Genomic DNA, 24,046 nt, shown 5'->3' with positions numbered 1-24,046 from the left:
ATTTCTAATTCCTTCGGTATGCGGCGAAGCAGCCTGTTGCCCGCCCTTTTAATTATTTTTATATATATATACATACATACATACATACATACATACATACATACATACATATATATACATATATACACACACATACACAAACACATATACATACATACTTGTGTATATATTCACATATCTATCTATCTCTTTCCATATATATATAGATGCATGCATACATGTATATATATATGTGTATGCATGTGTGTGTGTATGTTATATATATTTCCCAGTATGTTGGTCTCAAATCACGGGTAACAATAAACCTTCCTCTTACAACATCATCAGCTTTTCAAATATTTCATGGAATAACGTTGAACCTTACAAGAGCGTAAGACTGCAAATTTTTAGAGGGGAACGCTTCATCATATCAACCCCAGTAGTTCACTGGTATTTATTTCACGCTCTGCCCAGGGAAGAATGAAAGCAAAGCCAGCTGCAGTCGGATTCTAGTATAGATTACCAAGGATTATAACCAAATGCTGCCATTTCGTGGAAGTGCAAGGCTTAGTGGTTCGGGTGATTGACTTATTCCTGGACCAAGCAATGCATTGTGTTCTTGAGCAAGACACTTCATTTCACGTTGCTCCAGTCCACTCAGCTGGCAAAAAGAAGTAATCCTGCGATGGACTGGTGTCCCATCCAGGGGAGGAATATATATACCAGAGAGGCCAGGAAACCCACCAACTGCATACCATCCTGTTTGTCCCTTTACCGACCCTGTCAACTCCCTGGTCCCTTTTTACTGGAATTCATTTGTTTATTTTTATGTCTGTTTGCCCCATGCTTGCATGAGTTTGAGGAATATCTTTGTTTTATATCTGGATGCCTTTCCTGTCACTAACCCTCAGCTGTTTCTCAAGTAAGAGGTCTCTTCTTTCACAAATCTTCAAAGCAGTAAAGCCAGCGGATGATTTGTTGGTAGGAAGCATAACAACATCGATGCTTACTGCTCAAGACATCTGGAGAAGTACAAATGGTAACACACACACACACACACACACCACCATCATCATCATTATTTAATGTCTGTTTACCATGCTGGCAAGGGTTGGACAGTTTGACAAGAGTTTCATTGTCTGTTTTGGCATGGTTTCTACAGCTGGATGCCCTTCCTAACGCCAGCCACTCCACAGAGTGTACTTGGTGCTTTTTATGTGGCACCAGCACCATTTCTTTTTATGTAGCATACATATATATGGCTCTTAATCTCTATGCCATATGTCCACGGGCATATGGCATAGTGGTGAAGAATGCAGACTACTAACCCCACAAGATTCCAAGTTCAATTCCAAGCAGTGACCTGAACAATAATAATAATAATAACATTGAAAAATAAGTGCAGGAGTGGCTGAGTAGTAAGTAGCTTGCTTACCAACCACATGGTTCCGGGTTCATTCCCACTGCATGGCGCCTTGGGCAAGTGTCTTCTACTATAGCCTCGAACCGAAAAGCCTTGTGAGTGGATTTGGTAGATGGAAACTGAAAGAAGCTTGTCGTATATATATATATATATATATATATATATATATACATACATATATATGTATCTGTGTGTGTGTATGTTTGTGTGTCTGTGTTTGCTCCCCACCCCCCATCACTTGACATCCGATGATGGCGTGTTTATGCCCCCGTAACTTAGTGGTTCAGCAAAAGAGATTGATAGAATAGGTACTAGGCTTCCAAAGAATAAGTACTGGGGTCGATTTGCTCGACTAAAGGTGGTGCTCCAGCATGGCTGCAGTCAGATGACTGAAACCAGTAAAAGAGGTATATGTGTATGCAGTTTATGAAGGTCATTTCCTTTGTGCTGCACCACATATTGGAACTGTGTGGTTGTCATTCATTGAGATTCTGACTCTGGTAAGGGTTAAACTTTTTTTTTTATGGTAGGCGGTATTAAAGAGGTTTTGTTGGATGTATATATGTGTGTGTATGTATAATATATGTATGTATACAGACACACATATGCACACATGTATATATATATATATATATATATATATATATATATATATATATATACACACACACACACACATATATGTATATACATGCATATGGTGGGCTTCTTTCAGTTTCTGTCTACCAAATAATGTGCCCAAACTTGCTGTGCACTAGAACTGAACCCAAAGCCATAGGGTTGGGAAGCAAACTTCTTAATCCCATGGCCCAGCCCCACACATATAAATAACAGAACAATATTACTAAAGGCACATGGCTCAGTGGTTAGAGCGTCAGGTTCACAATCATGAGGTAGTGTGTTCAATTCCTGGACCAGGCTGCGTGTTGTGTTCTTGAGCAAGACATTTTATTTCACGTTTCTCCAGTTCACTCAGCTGTAGAAATGAATTGCCTTTCCCTTGGATGACATCAGTGGTGTGGAAAGGGGGGAGGCTGGCACGCATGGGCGACTGCTGGTCTTCCATAAACAACCTTGCCTGGACTTGTGCCTCAGAGGGTAACTTTCTAGGCACAATCTCATGGTCCTTCATGACCGAAGGGGGTCTTTACACTTTTATTAATAATTATTTAACAGTGTTTGGAGTTTGGTGTATGTATTGTTTTAGTATCCAAATATAGGAGTGTTGTGTTGAGACTTGTGATGTTTATTAATAAAAAGGATTAACAATGAATAAAGACAGTTCTGTGGAACCGACTGGGCCACAGACCTGTACCAGGTCCTGGATCATGTGGTACCAGACCAGAGAGAGAGAACAAAGTTTAATACTTTATTTCTATTTTATTGCCTTTATCCATTGGCAGAGTGTTTTGCTATCATATTATATATATTACTCTTTCCTTTTATTTGTTTCAGTCATTTGACTGTGACCATGCTGGAGCACTGGCTTTAGTTGAACAAATCGACCCCAGGACTTGTTCTTTGTAAGCCTGGTGCTTATTCTATTGGTCTCTTTTGCCAAACCGCTAAGTTATGGGGATGTAAATACACCAACATCAGTTGTTAACCAATGGTGGGGAGACAAACACAGACACACAAACATATACATACATACACACACACAGGACTTCTTTCAGTTTCCATCTACCAAATCCACTCACAAGGCTTTGGTCGGCCTGAGGCTATAGTAGAAGACACTTGCCCAAGGTGCCATGCAGTGGGACTGCACCCGGAACCATGTGGTTGGTAAGCAAGCTACTTACTGCACAGCCACGTAAAAATCAAACCGCATCTGGTAGTGGAGGTCTGGTTTGGGAATTCCAGGGTTTTGAGAAATGTGGAACCACCTCTTTTCCACTATTGCTCCCAGTTCTATTCTGACCCGGAGTTGTAACACCTGTTTGGGTACAACCTATGGGTTAACTAACATATCTGATGACAATCCAGCTGAATGTGGGGCGTGCAGTAAAACCCATGCGAATGAAGAACCCCTTGGTATTATCACAGCATCCTTCTAGGAGAAGGACATTCCTATGAAAAACCCAGATTTTCACATGATTCCTGTTCAGGCCTATCGTTGTGTACTAATCTCAGGGACTTAGTGAATGGTGCTTGTGTTGTATAAGCATTTGTAACTCTAATCCAGTGCCAAACAAATGTCTCTTTATGGTGACCTTGTTTGCCATTCATGTGCAACATGTGTGTACCAAGCAAGTTGAGAAGCACACAGTAAGTTACAACTTCCGTCTGTCACCTCTGAGCCAAACCATGCAGATCTGCAACAGGATTGAAGAAGAAGTCATCTGGAAGGTCATGGACGGAAAGTCAAAAATGCTATTGATGAGGAAGCACAAGCAAACTGCAACCATCTGTGATGATGCGGTAATCATCATGTACCATGGAGTTTATTGTGTTTTGTTGTATGTGTGCTTCCTCTGGCACAGGGGAGAATTGTCTTGCATGAAACCAGTCAGTGGTGCTGAAAAAAAGAGAAAAAAACTAAGGATTGCTGATGTAAGGATTAAAAACGAGAATGAAGGCAGTGCCCCAGCATGGCCACAGTCTAATGACTGAAACAAGTTAAAGATAAAAGATCATAATATATAAAGTTTTACCAAAATGGTATATTTGTATTACATCTGTGGAGGGTCGTAACGAACATTCTGTTGTAGAATTATAAGCTTTAGTCAGTAATTATATTCAGTAATTACTTGTTCAATCAATAATAATTACATTACCAATAATGTTATGATTAACATCTGATTAAGGTGGTGAGCTGCTGGCAGAACCATTAGCACACCAGACAAAATGCTTAGTGGCATTTCATGTCTTGACATTCTGAGATCAAATTCCACTGAGGTTGACTTCACCTCTCAGCCTTTTAGGCTCAATGTACCCCCACTCTGCCAGAATTATTGGTCTTGTGCCAAAATTCGAAACCATTATTTTCTATTGATCCATTGGTTTGGCAAAATATGGCATTCACCTGCTGTAATATATTACTTATAGACAGGTAGGTACATCCAATCTAATTAAAACAGCATTTATATTCAAGGAGTTGCAATTGGGTGGGGGGGGGTGAAAAGAAAGGAAAATTATAATTATAATTAGTAATATGCACAGAAGAGTTGCTAATTGAGTATTGCTCATTAAATTAATTAGCAACGTCATTAGATTAATTATTCTGTGACACAAGCTGAACATCCAGCTTGTCCATTTGTCGTAAGTTATTTCATTTTTGTATTTGGTTAGCAAGGGATGGGCACATCTGGCGCAGACCTGAAGTAGTAAGAGCATGTCATTTTGAAGTTGCCAATGATTGATTGTTTGACTGGATGGTTAATCAAACAATTGATTAGTTAATTAGTTTATTGGTTAACTAATTGACTAATAATAATGAAAAAGAAGTAAAATAAAACAAGTGTGTGTGTGTGTGTGTGTTTTATTGATATAATGACCCTCCCAATATAAAAAAGATAATGTCAAAGCTAACACTGGAATCTGACATCTGCACTTTGGTTCATCCAATTCTGTCAAACCATCCAACCCAAGGCAACATGGAAAATCATAAATGATGATGAATTACCCGGAAAAAGAAAGATCTTCAATTTCTTACAGAATATGTGCAAAGCTTGTTTCGAGATGTCAGGGGATTCTTTTGAGCTTGTGTTGAGTGTGTAAGGTTTTCCATTGCCAGAATCATTTAGCTTATGGAAAATGGACCCCAAAATATACTATTCACTTCCTGCCCAAAGACATTTCATACAACATACAAGCCACATCAGTTGTGTGAACCTCATGGAAAAGATAAGCAGTACAGGAGACTTTTATGCATGTGTGCCTATAGGAGTGGCTGTGTGGTAAGTAGCTTGCTCACCAACCACATGGTTCCGGGTTCAGTCCCACTGCGTGGCATATTGGGCAAGTGTCTTCTGCTATAGCCTCGGGCCGACCAATGCCTTGTGAGTGGATTTGGTAGATGGAAACTGAAAGAAGCCTGTCGTATATATGTGTATGTGTTTGTGTGTCTGTGTTTGTCCCCCTAGCATTGCTTGACAGCCGATGCTGGTGTGTTTACATCCCCATAACTTAGCGGTTCGGCAAAAGAGACCGATAGAATAAGTACTGGGCTTACAAAAGAATAAGTCCCGGGGTCGATTTGCTCGACTAAAGGTGGTGCTCCAGCATGGCCGCAGTCAAATGACTGAAACAAGTAAAAGAGTAAGTGTGTGTGTGTGTGTGTGTGTATATATCTTTCTGTATGTGTGTGTGTGTGCGTATACAGGGTTGGCCAAGAGCCACCCGACAGTAAGTCAAATTTCCATAAATACTCTCTGTAATTCTGTATTGACTCAAATGGAAAAATGTGTCGCTGAAGAAGGACTTCAGTTTGAAGAATTTCCATGATGTTTCATATTTAGATGCTTTTATTAATTTCTTTCAGTTGTTAAACATAAATAAATCTTGGAATTAAATGGGTTTGATTTACTGACAGCTGACCTTTGGCCGCCATGAGAGGTCGCTAGCCACCACACATTGTAGTGACCGGCAGATTGACCTGCAAGAGTCGTCTGCCGGTGCCACATAAAAAGCACTCGTGGCAGTGCCATGTTAAAGTACCCAGGTACACTCTGTGAAGTGGTTGGCATGTTAGGAAGGGCATCCAGCCATAGAAACCAGGTCAAATGAGAGTGGAGTCTGGTGCGGCTCCCCAATCTTGCCAGCTCTGGTCAAACCATCCAAACCATGCTGCCAGCACGGACAACGGGTGTTAAATGATGATGATGATGATGATCTGAGTATACACACATGCACACACACGCACGATATAGCATGGAAGTGGTGTTTTTTAAGAGGTTGACTTGCTAATCACATGGTCTTGAGCTGACCATGGTCTTGAGCTGACCATGGTCTTGAGCTGACCATGGTCTTGAGCTGACCATGGTCTTGAGCTGACCATGGTCTTGAGCTGACCATGGTCTTGAGCTGGCCATGGTCTTGTGAGTGGGTTTGGTGGACAGAAACTGAAAGAAGCTTACTGTGTGTGTGTGTGTGAGGTGTTGGTGTGTGTATATGTGCGTGTGAGGTGTGTGTGTGTTGTGCATGTGAAGTGTGTGTGTGTTTGCATGTGTATATGTGTGTATATATGTGTGTGAGGTGTTTGTGTGTGTTTATGTGAGGCGTGTGTGTGAGGTGTGTTTATATGTGTATGTGAGTGCGACGTGTCTGTGTGTGAGGTGTGGTTGTGTGTGTATCTATGTGAGTGTGAAGTGTGTGTGTGTGCATATGTGTGTGTTTATGTATGTGTGTGAGGTGTGTTTATGTGTGTATATATATATATGTGTGTGAGTGTGTGTTTATGTAAGGTGCGTGTGTATGTATTTGTGTGTGAGGTGTAGTTATGTGTGTATGTATGTGTGAGGTGTGTGTGTGTGTCCTTGGTGATTGTAAATGTGAGTGACCTTCTTACAACCAGTGTCCTTCATTTTCCTAATCTTCTCTTGAAAAAAAACATGTCTGGCCATGGTGAAGTATGTCCTTGCGTGGCAACAGGTGAGGCTTGGCAACAGGTGAGGCGTGGCAACAGGTGAGGCTTGGCAACAGGAAGAATATCCAGCTATAAAAAAGAAAAAAAAAACTGCCTCAATAAATACCATTTGACCCGTTCAAGCGTGGGACAGTTGTCAGTGGCCAAAGGCAAAACTGAACAATGTGCACAAGTTTCCAATTTTTTTTACCACCATTTAACTCTTCCCATGCAGTGATACAATAATAAAAAATAGGAATGTAAAATTTAAACAATTCCCTGAATAATATCTTGTGAACAAGGTGAAGAAAGGTTGAAGGAGTGGATAGCCGGAAAAACTAGTTTTCCTTGCAGACTATTGAAGATAAAAAAGCAAATGTAGGCCACAGCAAAAACAATGAATGTTATAGAGTGAAATATTAGCAGAGCCTTTTATTATAATTATAAAGTAGTAGATTTATATTTATTTGCGGTTGAGAATTAAATAATATGTTATCTGTGTTGACAAACACCACACACACACAAAAAAACCTAAACTAAACAAGAGTTTAAACTGAATCACAAAAGCTCTCTGGGTTTGTTATGTAACACAAGATGTGGAAAGAAACTGTAAACTAATAAAATATTTTTGTTTTTTGTGTTTTTATTTTTGCCTGTGTAATTGTGGTGGCCATTTGTAAAATTTAAAATAGTCACCTTTCTTTCACTGGATTGTGTGAAATAATTAGGCAGTGCTGAATTCATGGGCATGTTTTTACTTTTCCCTCTTCAACCATATCAACAAACATTCTTACTTCATTTCCTCACCTTCCGATCAAACGAAAGGCTAAACCTCACTTACTATCTCTTGTGTATTAACACATTGACACACCACCACCACCACCACCACAACATTACAACACTACTTCCCCGCCTTACCACCATATCACCTGACTACTCCCCCCTCCCCACACCTTTCTTATCAGAATACTATTTCCAGTTCTCGCTCTGCAGTAAGAAGTTTGCTTTCCAACTACATGGTTCTGGGTTCAGTCTCACTGCATGGTGCCTCGGACAAGTGTCTTCTATTACAGCCTCAGGCTGATCAAAACCTTACGAATGGAATTGGTAGACGGGAACTGAAAGATGTCTGTAATATATAATTATATATATATCAATGTCTGTCTATCTCTCTATCTCCCTATCTATCTATCTATCTATCTATCTATCTATCTATCTATCTATCTATCTATCTATCTATCTATCTATCTATCTATCTATCTATCTATATTTGTCTATCTATTTATCTATCTATCTATCTATCTATCTATCTATGTTTGTCTATCTATCTATCTATCTATCTGTCTGTCTATCTATCTATCTATCTATCTGTCTGTCTATCTATCTGCCTGTCTGTCTGTCTATCTATCTATCTATCTATCTATCTATCTATCTATCTATCTATGTTTATCTATCTGTCTATCTATCTATCTGTCTGTCTATCTATCTATGTCTATCTTTCTATGGCTTTCTATCTGTCTGTCTGTCTGTATGTGCCTCTGTGTGTGTGTGTGTGTGTGTGTGTGTGTATCTGTTTGTGTTGTATTTGTCCCCATCACCTCTTGACAACTGGTGCTGGTTTATTTACATCCCTGTTACTTTGAAGCTAGACAAAAAAATACTAATAGAATAAGTATCAGGCTTTAAAATAAGTTCTGGGATCGATTTGGCAGTGCTCCAGCATAGCCACAATCCAAAGTCTGAAACGAACAAAAGCTAAAAGTGTCTACTTCTTCCCTCAATTAATTAGCGTCATTGTGCCCAGCCCCCTAAGTGTAAGGTTCGCATCACTCTGTCTCTCTGCTTGTCAAGTCTCTACCATGATCAACCTTTTTCTGCTTCCCACTTTTTAAATTTTACACCTGGTTGATTCCAGTACGGATCACCCAATAATATTGAAAAATGACTCCTTCACCTCCTCAAATTTACTGGGAATAGGGGTTAGGCACACAAAAAAAACAAAAAACAAACAAGAGCACTCAGAGAGCTAAGGTAACACCAATGTCCTCTCAACAATTAGCCAGAGATGATTTTTAAAATGAGAATATCTGAAATAAACTCGACTGCTCTCACAAACGAGAATACTAAAAATGAACCCGACCGCTCTCGAAAATTAACTAAAAAAACAGGAAAAATAATCCAGAATCTGTGTCCGGTACTGGATGGATCTCAAAATCTAATCAGTTCATGCCAGTCACGAGGCCAAACATCCTTGGAAGTTTTGTCCGAACCCATCCAGTAGTTCTTGAGATATCTTGTCCACAGACAAACAAACAAACATGACAGAAAACAACACCTTCTCCTTTGCTAAGGTGAAGGTAAAAGAAAGATATCCCAAATGATTTTTAGCTAAATTTGCCCAACAATTCAAAGGTCAAGCAAGATTGTTTTGAGGTCAGTGTAGATCTTGTGTTTCTCACATTACAATAGCAATTTTTTCCCTAATGCTTGTAGCTATTGTTAAAGCTGATGTTGTATAACAATGTAATGGTATATAACAGTGTTACGACAACAGGCTGCCTTACACAACTGCATTATCACTCAGTGATCCAATGTCATTCTTTTGCATCGACAACTTGTGTAAATAACCTCTTTGTGATACAGAGATAGAAATTCTGTGGCCAACGGGCACCATTGTGTAGCTTATAACACATTGATATATGCTTGTGTGTGTATAGCCGCACATATATATACTTGCATATATGTATGTACATATATGGAGCAATGTCTCGATATGCTTGATGCACATTTGAACTGGGGAACAAGCCACTGACTGCATTTTGACAAATGTTGTGTATACACCTAGATCAGCTTGCAGCGCCATCTACCTAGACTGAGATGCTAGCATTTCAGAGGAATTATCTCCTCATTGGTCACAAACACTTGGCAGACGACACTATGAACTTAGAGATTACCTTTCCTATGCTTTTCAGTCACTGTACGATGCCCAGAAGCGCTATATGGCTGTTCATCATAATGTGCATATATGTCTATGTTTGTATATTTAAGAAAATAAGATGACAAAGCAAGAAACAATTGTCTTAAGAACTTCAGTAGCTTACAGCTGTTTTTGCTATAAGATGTGGTGGACTCATAGTAACACCTTATGGCTTCATCAGAGCTTTGAATATGAAGTGCAAGTCACATATACTGTTGAGTGCTTTATAAGTGCGAAAGCAGTGGTCACTCTATGACTGGCCATCACTTTTAACTTCCATAAAAAGAAAAAATATATAATATAAATGTGTGTGTGTGTATGTATATGTGTGTGTGTGTGTGTGTGTGTGTGTGTGTATATATATATATACATACATACATACATACATACATATATATATATATATATACACACACACGGTGTGTAAGGTATTTGAGAACACCTTTTTTGGGTCGTTGCTGCATTTTTTTTGCTAACTCTTTATAATCTTTGTTTCACAAAATAATAATGGTAGAACCTCAGCTTACTCAAGAAATACTGTTATTGTGGTTATAAAGGCTAAGCATAGCGATTTAGAAATATCTCGATTTTTAAAAGTTGCTAGATTTTCGTCTGCAAAGTTTGTAAGGAGTTAGAGACTGAAAATGGGAACGTGTCCCCAGTATTAGCGTATGAAAAGTATTCTAAATGCTCTGAAATCATCAGAACCCTTGAATTTATCCAGCAAGTTCAATAGACAATTGATTACAAGCCCAGAAAGTCTGTGAGGTCAATTGCAAATGATCTCCATATGTCAGAAGGAACAGTTAGAAATGTTGTCCACGAAGGCATCAGATATAAGTCTTATAGGATGAGGGAAGGTCAATTTGTTAGAAAAAGCAAAAGAAAATCACTACGTCAGATCTAAAAGGCCCTTACTCAAACTGAAAAATCCAGTAGAAGATCTGATTTGGTTTTCTGTAGAAACACTGCCAGATCAGACTGAGCCTGGTGCAGCCTTCTGGATTCCCAGACTCCTGTTGAACTGTCTAACCCATGCTAGCATGGAAAACGGACGTTAAACAATGATGATATATAAACAATATAAATGTATGTATATATACATATATGTATATATACATATATGTATATATATGTGTAGTATATAAATGTATGTGTATGTATATATATATATATATTTGTGTGTGTAGTATATAAATGTATGTGTATGTATATATATGTGTGTGTGTGGTATATAAATGTATGTATGTAAGTATATATATATATATGTAGTATATAAGTGTATGTATATATATATATATATTATATATATATAAACAATATAAATATGTATTATATATATGTGTGTGTATATATGTATACACACACGTACACACATAATATAAATGAATGTGTATATATATATACACACACACTTATTGTAGTCAGTGTTGTGTACTGGTTCACAGTGTCATGTATCAAGGCCTTGAAGAAAGTTGAATAAAGCAAATGCTATTCATTCCTCAAGTGTTCCTCTGGCCACAGCACTGAGCTCTGTGTGCCTCTTCTGCCGGATCAATTTACAGCTGAATATTGACAGACTGAACCACCTTAGTGGGTCTTGAAGGGCACAGCTGGTTAATCTATTGCTTCAGCCCACACACTACTACTACTACTCTATTGGTGTATCCAGCTGTGACACTGGTGTGTGTGTGTGTGTATATCATCATATATATATAAAACTAAGACGAAAACAATTGTATTGGTTTGAAAAATGGAGAAGTATTTTATGTTTTGAGCGTATGCTCTTCTGCAGAAAGGAATAAGAGGAAATAAACAGAGAGAGAAGGAAAGAGACGGGTTGAGTTCAGTGGTCTAACATGGCGGATATTATATACGCAGATGTATATTCATATATACCACACACACACACATATACATATATATATATGTATACATATATATATATATATGTATATGTATGTATACATATATAAATGTATGTAAGTATACACATATATATGTATGTATACATATATGTATACATATATATATATGTATGTATATGTATGTATGTATGTATATATGTATGTATGTATGTATATATGTATATGTATGTGTATATGTATATGTATGTATATATGTAATGTATATATATGTTTATGTATGTATACGTATGTATGTGTACGTATATAATGTATGAAAACATTATATAGATTATATAATATATATATATATATATATTATATATATATATATATCTGTATATGTGTGTGTGTGTATATATATATATATATATATAGATATATCTGTATATGTGTGTGTGTATATATATATATATTTATATAAATAGCCTGGGCAAAGTTTTAGGGAGCTCTTACCTCTGCTGGTGACTAAAGGCCTCTCGCTCAGAGTAAAAGGCAGACTGTATGATGCGTGTGTACGAACAGCCATGCTACATGGCAGCGAAACATGGGCTGTGACTTGCTGAGACATGCGTAAGCTCGTGAGGAATGAAGCCAGTATGCTCCGATGGATGTGTAATGTCAGTGTACATACTCGACAGAGCGTTAGCACCTTGATAGAAATGTTTAACCTAAGAAGCATCAGTTGTGGTGTGCAAGAGAGACGATTGCGCTGGTATTATGTCATGTGGCAGAAGGATGAAGATAGGTGTGTGAGAAAGTGCCAATCCTAGCAGTTGAGGGAACCCGTGGAAGAGGTAGACCCAGGAAACCTGGGACGAGGTGGTGAAGCACGACCTTCGAACTTTAGGCCTCACTGAGGAAATGACCAGAGACCGAGACCTTTGGAAATATTCTGTACGTGAGAAGACCAGGCAGGACAAGTGAGCCCAGCCCACTTATGAATGCCTTTCCTCCCTTGGACACAAGACCGGTTGAGGCAAGCGAAGTCGATATAGAACCTCATCCGACGACAGACACCCCCCCATCCAACCCCCCATGCTTGCGAAGACATGTTGGGGCAAGCGAAATCGAAATCGAAATCGAAACCAATTGAAACCAGCCAGGATCCCTGGCCTGGTGGTACGTAAAAAGCACTATCCGACTCGGGGCCGTGGCACGTAAAATACTCCAATGCGACCGTACGACAGGCACCCATGCCAACCCCCTTTGCTTGTGAAGACATGTTGGGGCAAGCGAAATCGAAATCGAATTGAACCAGCCAGATCCCTGGTCTGGTGGTACGTAAAGCACTATCCGACTCGTGGCCGTGGCACGTAAAATACTCCAATGCGACCGTACGACAGGCACCCTTGCCAACCCCCTTTGCTTGTGAAGACATGTTGGGGCAAGCGAAATCGAATTGAACGAGCCAGTATCCCTGGTCTGGTGGTACGTAAAGCACTATCCGACTCGTGGCCGTGGCACGTAAATACTCCAATGCGACCGTACGACAGGCACCCTGCCAACCCCCTTTGCTTGTGAAGACATGTTGGGGCAAGCGAAATCGAAATCGAATTGAACCAGCCGGATCCCTGGTCTGGTGGTACGTAAAAAGCACTATCCGACTCGTGGCCGATGCCAGCACCGCCTCGACTGGCTTCCGTGCCGGTGGCACATAAAATACACCAATCTGACCGTGGCCGTTGCCAGCCCCGCCTGGCACCTGTGCAGGTGGCACGTAAAAAGCACCCACTACACTCACGGAGTGGTTGGCGTTAGGAAGGGCATCCAGCTGTAGAAACATTGCAAATTAGACTGGAGCCTGGTGCAGCCTTCTGGCTTCCCAGAACCCCGGTCGAACCGTCCAACCATGCTAGCATGGAGAACGGACGTTAAACGACGATGATGATGATGATGATTATATATATATATATATATATAATATATATATATTATAAAGAGATGGACGCTTCAACTCTATGCTGCTGCCGCATTATGTCGTACGTGAATGAGAGGATTTGCATCCCCAACCAAGAATTTTTGATGTAACACATGTCATTGTGGAAGCTGTTGTGCGCGGCTGAAGAAGGCCACAGACATACATTATGCATTGTTATAAATCTGTCTAATAAAGGCCCGAAACATATTTACCGCTGAATCCTTCGCATCATGTTTTTATTTTATTTTGATCAATTTATATATATATATATATATATATATATATATATACACAGTAATCCCTCACCATTTCACAGTTTATTATTTAAGCTTATGTTGATTCCTCCATGGGGTGTTGTTTTGCATTTATAATAAAATAAATATATACAAATCATAAAAATAATTTTAAAAGAATATACAGTGCAGTACTGTTTCTACTTTGCAGATTTTCATCTGTTGTGGGGTGTTTTGGAACGTAATACCTGCGATAGTGAAGGGGTTACTGTATATGTGTAGGTGGGTGTATTCATTATTTACATCAACGACATAGTAGATGCCATCAAACATTCTACATTGAAAATCTTTGCAGATGATTTCAAACTCCCGAAAGCCATAAATGGCATGGGAGACCAAACATGCCTCCAGTCAGATCCATTTGCTATTGTCCAGTACGAGGAAAAAAAAACAACATGCTTTTAAACAAAAATAAGTTTGATTTGATCCACTTCAGGAAAGAGGAAACTCTGATATTACCATATACACTTCCCTCAGGCAACTCCCTAGTGTCGTCCAACAACACCAGAGATCTTGGAGTAATTGTTGATAACTATCTAAGCTGGAGTTCCCATGTAAATAGCAAGATGTGCTCTTGGATTCTGAGAACTTTATGGTCTAGAGATGCCTACACCATCATCCTTCTCTACTCTACTTTTGCCTGACTCCACCTTGAGTACTGTTGCCCACTGTGGTCCGCTCATGCGAAGCAACTCATTGTAAAAGTAGAAGCATTCCAGAGGTCAATAACAAGAAAGACAGACTGCATGATTATTGCATTGCTTATTTGGGTCGACTAAAAAAACTCAATCTCTACTCTCTCCAATGCCGCCAGGAGCGTTACATCATTTGTATGATGTGGAAAATATTCCATCAATATTGCACAAATGATGTTGGCATAAAATCCATCCAAGACTTGACCCTCGTGCTATCCGTCCACTTCAAAAATCGAACTCTGTACACATAGCAACATTACATCACAATTACTTTACCTCAACTAGTCCAGCTCTCTTTAATACCAAAATACGTCAAAACGGAAACTGATTCCATAAAATTCAAATGTTCACCTGAGAAATTTCTTCAAAATATGCTGGACCAACCTCCTACACCCGGATATGTCTCCATAAATAATACCTCTTTGCTAGAGTGGGCCATGGTGCCCTCATATGTGACTAAAAGACTTCACCAGAAGGTGCTATTGAGCTATACATTACCTGGGCCTATAATGGCCGAAATCTATCAAAGTTATATATATATATATATATATATATATATATATATTGGAGACATCATCTCCAGCTGGGTATACAATACGATGTGTCCTTATATTTTCGAACACGGGAATTATTCTGTGCTGATGAAAGGAAATAACCTGGAAATTACGATACACAGATATTGTTTTGGGCTGAGTAGGGGTGCTAGATTCCCTTGTTTGAAAATATAAGGACACAGATCGTGTCGTATAGCCAGCTGTCTCCTGGGGCTAAATTATAGCAACATTCGTCCTAAACCAGGACTGCCATGTTATGTTGGCAAACAATCTTTACTACAAGAAGAAACCTGTTTTCAGCTAATTTCCTCTCACTTATTGGAGAATGTGTTGTGATTGAATCAAAGTTTCTTTTGACTTTTGCCAGATGTGTGCTTCCATGTGTTGCTGTGACAGTCTTCTCATTGTCGTTTACACTTTGATTTAATCTAACTCGTTATGTTATTGATCCAAAGTCTGTCATTGAAGGGAGTTAAACAGTTGTTGCCAATGACTGAGTGATGTCATCAAATGTCAAAACAACAAAAAACAAAACAAAGGGGAGATTTAAAAAAAAGTTTTTATTTCTTACTTGTTGCAGTCATTAGGCTATGGCCATGCTGGGGCACTGCTTTTCAAGAATTTTAGTCAAATGAACTGACCGAGGTACGTGAGTTTTGAATTTTTTTATTTCAAGCCTGGTACTTGCTCTGTTATTCTCTTTAGCCAAACCGCTAAGTTACAGGTTTGTAAACACACTGACACCAGTTATCAAGTGGTGCTGCAGGTGACAAACATACACACACACACACACCTGCCTTTAATCTTGTATCTTTTACTTGTTTCAGTCATTGGACTGCAGCCATCCTGCAACACCGATCTGAAGAATTTTTAATTGAATATATCACCCCAGTACTTATTTTTTAAAAGCCTGGTACTTATTCTATCAGTCTCTTTTGCCAAACTGCTAAGTTATGGGGGTGTAAACACACCAGCACGGCTGTCAAGTAGTAGTGGTGGTGGAGAGACAAACACAGACACACAGACACATAGACACAGATATATGTATCTACTCGCAATACCAGAGGGCGCACACTCTCCTACCCTGATGTAATCTCCAGGGATACAGGTATCCAGCAACAGGACCTCCATAATGCCATGATGGACCGTGAAGTCTGGCGTAGCATGGTAAATTCCATTGTCTCGACCACGGTCGAACAATGATGATGATGATATATATATGTGTATGTGTGTATACAACAGGCTTCTTCCAGTTTCCATCTACCAAATACACTCACAAGGTTATAGTAGAAGACATTTGCCCAAGGTGCCATGCTGTGCGACTGAACCCAGAACCATGTGGTTGGGAAGCAAGCTTCTTTATTTCATTACATTGGCCATAAAAGGCTTTACATAGAGATAGGAAGCTGTGGGCTGGACACTGACATAATGTTATGTGAAATGAAAAAATGAAAATGATGATTAATGGGGGGGGGGTAAGCGACGCCCGCCGATCGTTGTTTCCCGAGAATATTGATCTTTTATATTCTTCATGAGGCAACAAACCTCTTACACTGTTCACAATATTCAATAACAAAATGAGGCACTAAGCTTCTTATCTTTTTTTTCCCAAACTAGGAATTTTCAATAACACTGAGGCTTTTCAACCTCTTTTCCATATTCCTCCCCAACATCACTTGTGACCCCGTCCTCTGCCATCACCCATGCCTCATTCAAGCACAAAGTGGGTGCCGTTTCAGCATTCCCCAGCCACAAGCAATATTCCTCGTTGAGTCCCTCCAGCCTACGCAACACGGGCAACATTATGACCTCCACAGCTATCTGCGGATGCCATTCGGGATCCTGTGTGCAGGCTAAAGGTACTCCCTTATGGTGCTTTTCCAACATCTTCTCCACTTCTCCGCCTCTGTCGAAGACCAATAATTTGTCTTCCTCTGGGGATGAGGCAGTCGCTTCTACCATTGGCAGCACAATTCCCACCGACAGTGTCTCTTCCCCCGCCGGTGGCACAACCCCCACTCATGAGGTTCTAGGACATTCCGGTACTATGTTACCGACTGCTGGCAATGTCCCGCTTCTCTTCTTCTTTTTTTATTCTCATCTGAGGGAGGGTGTGTCTCCTCCGGGACTGGTAGATTTGCCTCCCCTCCCTCATTCCTAGGATCCTTCAGTGAGCACCTATTGTTGCTCACCTTCTTCCTCTTGCGACCCTTCTTTGAGGAATCCTTGGCCACCTTCATTCCCTCTTTTACAGAAATCTCAACCAACTGCTGCAGGACCTTACTTTGTTCCTGTTTTTCTTTATATGGCCAGGCTCCAGGCACTGATGACACAAGGGGGGGGGGGCCACCCTCAAGAATTACCGGGCCATTTTCACCTGGCCATTTTCAAAAAATTGGGAAATACCAGATTTTTGGCTGATTGGGTCCACAGGGTCAAAACCACTTTTATCCCCACCCAATCAGCCACATTTTTACATTGAAGAGCTTGGCTCTGCTGCCTCCCAGACCCCGGCGGATAGTGTCCTCTATCCACTCAGGTTCTATTCTGGGTGGCAAACCACAGACCCAAGCCCTCGTCAACTTCCTCCCACAATACGTGGGAAGGAACAAAATCTCTTAGCCCTCCAAGTGGTGGCTTGCAAATTTGCACGCCTCCTCAGGGGTGTCAAATAGCAACCAGACCATTGCATATTTGACTCCCTTGGATATGAATTTAATAGTTGGCAGATACTCTGCCAACTCCCTTTCGATAACATTAATTTGAAATAGGGCAATGGTGTCGAGCGACTTGGAGTAAGTCCTCAACACCACCGTCCTCTTCACGGTCTTTCAACCACTGTTTGGGTGGAACAATTTCCCACTCTAAAACATTGTTCTTGTTCTTTGCCATGTTTTTTTTTTAACACAAAGTTCAAACACAGTTCAGGATAAAATTCAAAAAGAAAAAAAAAAGAAAAGTAAAGAAATCAAAAGAAAATCTCAACAAAAGGAAGAAAAAAAGGAAAACTGTTCAATAAAAAGAAAGTCACAAATAAAAGATAAAAGGGAAGAAAACAGTCAACAGTTCAAAAAAATAAAACAGCAAGCAAAATCTTCTGACCATTAAGTAATCCAGTGTGTATATATATATATATATATATATATATACATATCTAATGACCCTTCCGGTCATTCAATATGTGACCACATGTGTATCATTAGCGATTTTTTTCCCTCCGTCTTCCCTTCCTTGGATCTTTCCTTTTCCTATGTTTCTGACGAAGAGCTCCACTCAAAATGTTAAATCCTCCTTCTTTCCTGAGCATCCAATAACACTATACTTGTTCCACGTCCTCACGTTGTTGTGTTTCCATGTTTGGATTAACTTTATATATATATATATAATATATATATATATATATATATAATATATATATATATAACTCTAACCCTAACTCTGCCAGATCAGACTGGAGCCTGGTGCAGCCATCTGGCTCACCAGTCCTCAGTCAAACTGTCCAACCCATGCCAGCATGGAAAGCAGATGTTAAACAATGATGATGATGAGGATTTTCTTTTGCATGGCTGTGTGATCCAGAAGTTTACTTCACAATGACATGGTTTTGGTTTGGGGTTCAATCCCACTTCATAACACTTTGGACAAGTGCCTTCTGCTTTGGCTCCTGGCCAACCAATGCCTTCTATGTAATTTGTTAGGTGGAAACTGTGTAGAAGCCTATCAGATATATGTGTGTTGGGGTGGGCATGTTTTGTTTGTATTTGCTCCCTCCGCTGCTTCACTTAACTTTGTGGTTCAGCAAAAGAGACTGACAGAATAAGTACCTAACTTAAAGTAAGTCCTCTGGTTGATTTGTTTTGCTAAAACCCTCTAAGGCAGTGATCCAGCATGGCCTCAGTCTACTGGCTGAAACAAGTAAAAGTGTCAGGGCTTGACACAGTTAAAGGAATGCTGAAAAGGAAATAACCAGGAATAAAAGTGGCAAGCTGGCAAAAGTGGCCTTACGTCTGTGATCATGTTCTGAGTTCAAATTCCATCAAGGTCAACTTTACCTTTCATCCTTTCAGCATCAATGAAATAAGTACCAATCAAATAATGAGGTTGATCAAGTCAACTAGGCCTCTCTCTTAAAATTCCAGGCCTTGTGCATATTTTAGAAAGGATCATTGCCAGAAATGCAACTCGAACAACCTCCAAGACTATGTGCAGCTGTTTGTCATGGTAACAAGTATTTCGAATTTGTGGCAAAGGGACGAGTTGATTAGAGTGACCCCTATCTCCAGTACTTGACTGCTTCTTTATTTCATTGAGGTAGATTGCTTCTTTATTTCATTGAGGTAGATTTTCTGTGACCAGTTTCCAAACAAGGCATTATTTCTCCACATCCAACGCTGCTCATTTGACAGTAACACTCATCACATCATTCCAGTTTTACATTGTTGACAGTAACTTTACAGTTCTTGATAAACTGATTACTTGAGCATTCAGCATTAAAGATCTTATATACTTGTTGTAATATATAATTCCTTTATGTCTTCACTGCTTCTCCTGTGTCAAGTCCATTTGCTTGACTGTTGTTAGAAGAATGAACACAGCTGAACAATGATGCATTTTCAGATTCATATATTTAAACAAAAAATTACTTCAAATATTGAAAAATATTCATTGATCATCTTTTCTTCTTGTGTGTTTGTTTGCTTTTCTGACCAGTTTTATATATTTTGTTTGCAGGCAGTTGTGTGTGGGGGGTGGGGTGGGGGTGAGGGTGGGGGTGGGGGGCAGAGGTATAAAAAAAAAAGTAGAGTTATGAAGCATTGATTCCAAAGCCTGCAGAAATGTAAGTTTAATTTAATAGTAAAATAGGTTACGACTGCTCAAGAAACCATTTTATCTAAAACTATGCTTTTAGTGTTTTATGATGTGAAACTGGGACAGGACACAATGTCATTTCTTTCTAATCTGTGAAACATGCCTGGCCATACAGAAGTAGAATCATGTTCACTGGTGTATAAGATGCACCCACAGAAGAGAGACACCTACAAGTTGGGACAAACCCCAAATTGAATATGTCTAATCATACATTCACACACTCAGTATCCCGTTTGTAATGCGATCACGTTAAACACATGGCAATTCAAGAATAAAAGAAATGTGTCATATGCAGTACCTTGGCATATACAGTACCTTGGCATATACAGTACCTTGGCATATACAGTACCTTGGCATATACAGTACCTTGGTTGGAAACAAGTGAGGGTCAGTGACAGGAAGGGCATCACAACAGAAAATTCATCTCATTTCGTTCCATCTGACCAATGCAAGTATGGAAAGGTGGACATTAAGTGATGTTAATGATGGTGGGGAGTAGAGTGCAGGTTCAAATCATTTGTGGACCACTGCCCTTACTCATGAGGTTTCTAAGTCTGCCAAGTATTTCTCTCTCTCCAACATCTCATCAGTGACAGACATTGTTATGAACAACTACTTTTTTTCTTATTTCCTTCTCAATAACCACCTGATACTTTTTCCATGCAACAATAGATGGAATTCCAACCACGTTTTTGTGGTTCGCTACCTCAACAGCTCTTTTATAGGCTCCAGTGGCTAAGGACATCACCAGGAGGAACCATGTCCAGGTTTGGGCCCTACTCTTCTACCATTTTTGATGTGGCACCACCCCTACCTCTGTGGTTGAGTGTGTTTTTTCTTTCCTCTTTTTCCTTTGGCCTTTTGTTTTTTGGTTTCTTCGATGCAGTGTCAGCGGGCGACTGACCATCCTGCCAAATCTCTTTAAATACTGACCGCTAGCCTCCAGCAGCCAGCACCAGCTAACTGTCACGTGACACTGTCTAAGCTTCAATTGACCAATGGAGGGGAAGGGCACGTAGTTGTGGCCTGCACCCTCTCTAGACCTACCTTCTAACAGTCGTGTTAGTTTCAGCTCCTGCGGCCAGAGCCAACCTGCTGTCTGGTGGTGCAAGACTTCCAACTATCAACAGTATTAAGCTCTGGTTACTTTCATCACATTCACACACGCACACACACACACACACACACACACAAGTGGTGTTTTACTCTCGAGGATTTTGGTAAAAGCAATATTGCCACCTTTGACCTCTCACCAAAACCTTTGACCGAGTTGCCTGTCTTTGGTCTCCATTTGGCTCTCATCTCTTGAATTGGCAATTTCTTGTCAGATTATTCTGTAACGATGCTACTCAAAATGGCTGGTACCACTCATTGACTGCAGCAGAAAATTTTTATATGGTTACTGGGGACAAAGGGGGTGGGGGTGGGGGATGCCATAGATCATTTTCAATTTCTTATTCTGTTTGTGAATTGTCTGCTAACATCAGGAGTCAAAATGTTGTTCTGACAATCCGTATCATTGTATATTGATGAAATAACTCTGATGCCAAGTCCTTTAAGGAGAATCAACCTGTTGGCAGCAAATTTTTGGTTGTGTCTCTAATATTGTTGAGTCACAACAAGTGGTTGTGGGGAGTGGGGGGAAGCACTGAAAAAAGAAAATGTCAGTAAACGGAAAGGGGCAGGGGTAATAGTGTGGCACGCTCTGGTTTATAACGTTATTATGATCTAATGCATGGTCCAGTGGTTAGGGTGCTACAGTCACAATCAAGATATCATGGTTTCAATTCCTGGACCAGGCAGTGCATTGTGTTCTTGAACAAAGCATTTCATCTCATGTCACTCTATGATCATTTTGACATGTGACGTATGGCACATTGGGGAACCTCTGCATGTCATGCCAGTTTGGGTGCAGAGAGGGAGTTCATTTATTTGATCACTGGGGACAAATCAGCAAGAAACTGTGGGACCCTCGTCTGTTCAGGACAACAACAGAGGAGGGTCCATGACAACGGTCTAACACTGTGGTTCTCAATAAGGGTTCATACGACCCTTAGGGATCCATATGATCCTTCGGGGTCTGTATGAGATCTTGTTGTTAAAGTTTACAAGCAATAAATTCTTTTTACTTCCACAATACCCAAAATGTTTCAACAATTTCTTTTTATACAATTCCTAATTGGTAATCAGTGAATAGATTTCACTGAAAATATATAGATTTGCGAAGTCTCGGCAAACATCTCAACTAGCAGGACTTGCTACCCTGGACTGATGACGAGCAAGACTCACAAACATGCATGTCTCTAGGGGCAGGCCCTGGCTGGGTGGGGGTGCTTGCCTCCCCTTTGCAAATATAAGGACACAGGAAATGTGTCAAAGCCGACAGGAAGCGTTGAGGCTAAATAGCGGTGGAGTGATTCCCTTTACGCCACTGGCACGTTATGTTGACAGTATACAACCACTCTATCGCTCCACCACCGCTCAATCTCTCTGAGACATTTAGAAATTCAATATTTCTAATTCCTAATTAATATTTAATTAATATTTACTCTTTACTCTTTTACTTGTTTCATTCATTTGACTATGGCCATGCTGGAGTACTGCCTTCAGTCGAGCAAATCGCCTCCACGACTTACTCTTTTGCCAAACCGCTAAGTTATGGGGATGTAAACACACCAGCATCGGTTGTCAAGCAATGTTGGTGGGACAAAAACAGACACACAAACATACATATATATATATATATATATATATGCATATATACGATGGGCTTCTTTCAGTTTCCGTCTACCAAATCCACTCACAAGGCTTTGGTCAGCCCAAGGCTATAGTAGAAAACACTTGCCCAAGGTGCCATGCAGTGGGACAGAACCCGGAACCATGTGGTTGGTAAGCAAGCTACTTACCACACAGCCACTCCTGCACCTAATATTTAATTCTTAATTAATATTTAATTATAAAAATACAATTTTTTTTTTAAACACAGAATGGTTATGATAGTCTTGTAGAGTGAAATAGGAATGGCGGGAGGTTCATCATCATCATCATCATTTATCATCTGTTGTCTATGCTGGCATGGGTTGGACGGTTTGACTGGGCTGGCAAGTTGGAAGGCAGCACCAGACTCCATTCTAACTTGGCAAGGTGTCCTATGGCTGGATGCCCTTCCTAATGCCAACCACTCCGAGAGTATAATGGGTTCATAGGGAAAAAATGGTCGAAGAACACTGATGTAACTCGTTCTCTTTTTTTCTCTCACTCCCTACTCTACTTTCTGTCAAGTACAGAGTGTCTGCAGGTTTGGTTATGTCCCTCACTCATTTTCCCCATTCTGTTTTAACTTTTCATAGTACAGATGTAGACATCATCTACCTCAGCTTTGTATATATATATTTATACATCTATATGTGTGTGTGTGTGTATATATATATGTATGTTTATGTGTCTGTGTGCATGTGAATTTGTATTTCCTTTGCTTCTAAACAATGTCTTGTCCAAAGTGTTGTCTGTGAGCTTCTTCAGATTCCTTGATACCGTTCTTGATGTTCGCAAACAAAACGTCTCTTCATGTAGAGTCGTATTGTTTCCAGTTCTCCATAAACATGTTCGGGTTCTTTGTTGTTCAAGAGTCTAAAGACTATTTGCTTACTGGGAAGCAAATGAACGGTTGGTGACGTGAGAGACATCAGCCCCCCCCCCCAACAAACTCTCCCCTGACCCATTGGAGCATGGACGAGTAGGCATTAAAACAATGGTAATGATGGAGGTGGTGGCAGCAATTTTCAGCATTACATTTCTTAAAAAAAATTTGTGGCCATCCATCCATGCAGACATATTCTTTATGGCCATTCCCCCACTCCCTCTC

The 24,046-nt window shown here is 40.0% G+C and overlaps 1 protein-coding gene across 3 annotated transcripts in view; it reads left to right on the top strand.

The window, feature by feature from the left end:
* The window catches only part of LOC115224349 (solute carrier family 45 member 3), a 110,872-nt gene that overhangs the window by 43,983 nt on the left and 42,843 nt on the right, over nucleotides 1–24,046 (top strand). Inside the window, exon 2 of one of the 3 annotated variants that reach the window (XM_036513472.1) lies at nucleotides 14,215–14,285. The exons of the other annotated variants lie outside the window; for them this stretch is intronic. The gene's annotated coding sequence lies outside the window, so the exon portion shown is untranslated. The remainder of the gene's footprint in view (nucleotides 1–14,214; nucleotides 14,286–24,046) is intronic. 3 annotated transcript variants of the gene reach the window in all.

The sequence above is a fragment of the Octopus sinensis genome, linkage group LG25 (genome assembly GCF_006345805.1).
Source record: "Octopus sinensis linkage group LG25, ASM634580v1, whole genome shotgun sequence".
NCBI classification, from domain to species: domain Eukaryota; kingdom Metazoa; phylum Mollusca; class Cephalopoda; order Octopoda; family Octopodidae; genus Octopus; species Octopus sinensis.
The sequence above is the reverse complement of the archived record's forward strand: the minus strand, read 5'-3'. Positions and strand labels throughout refer to the sequence as shown.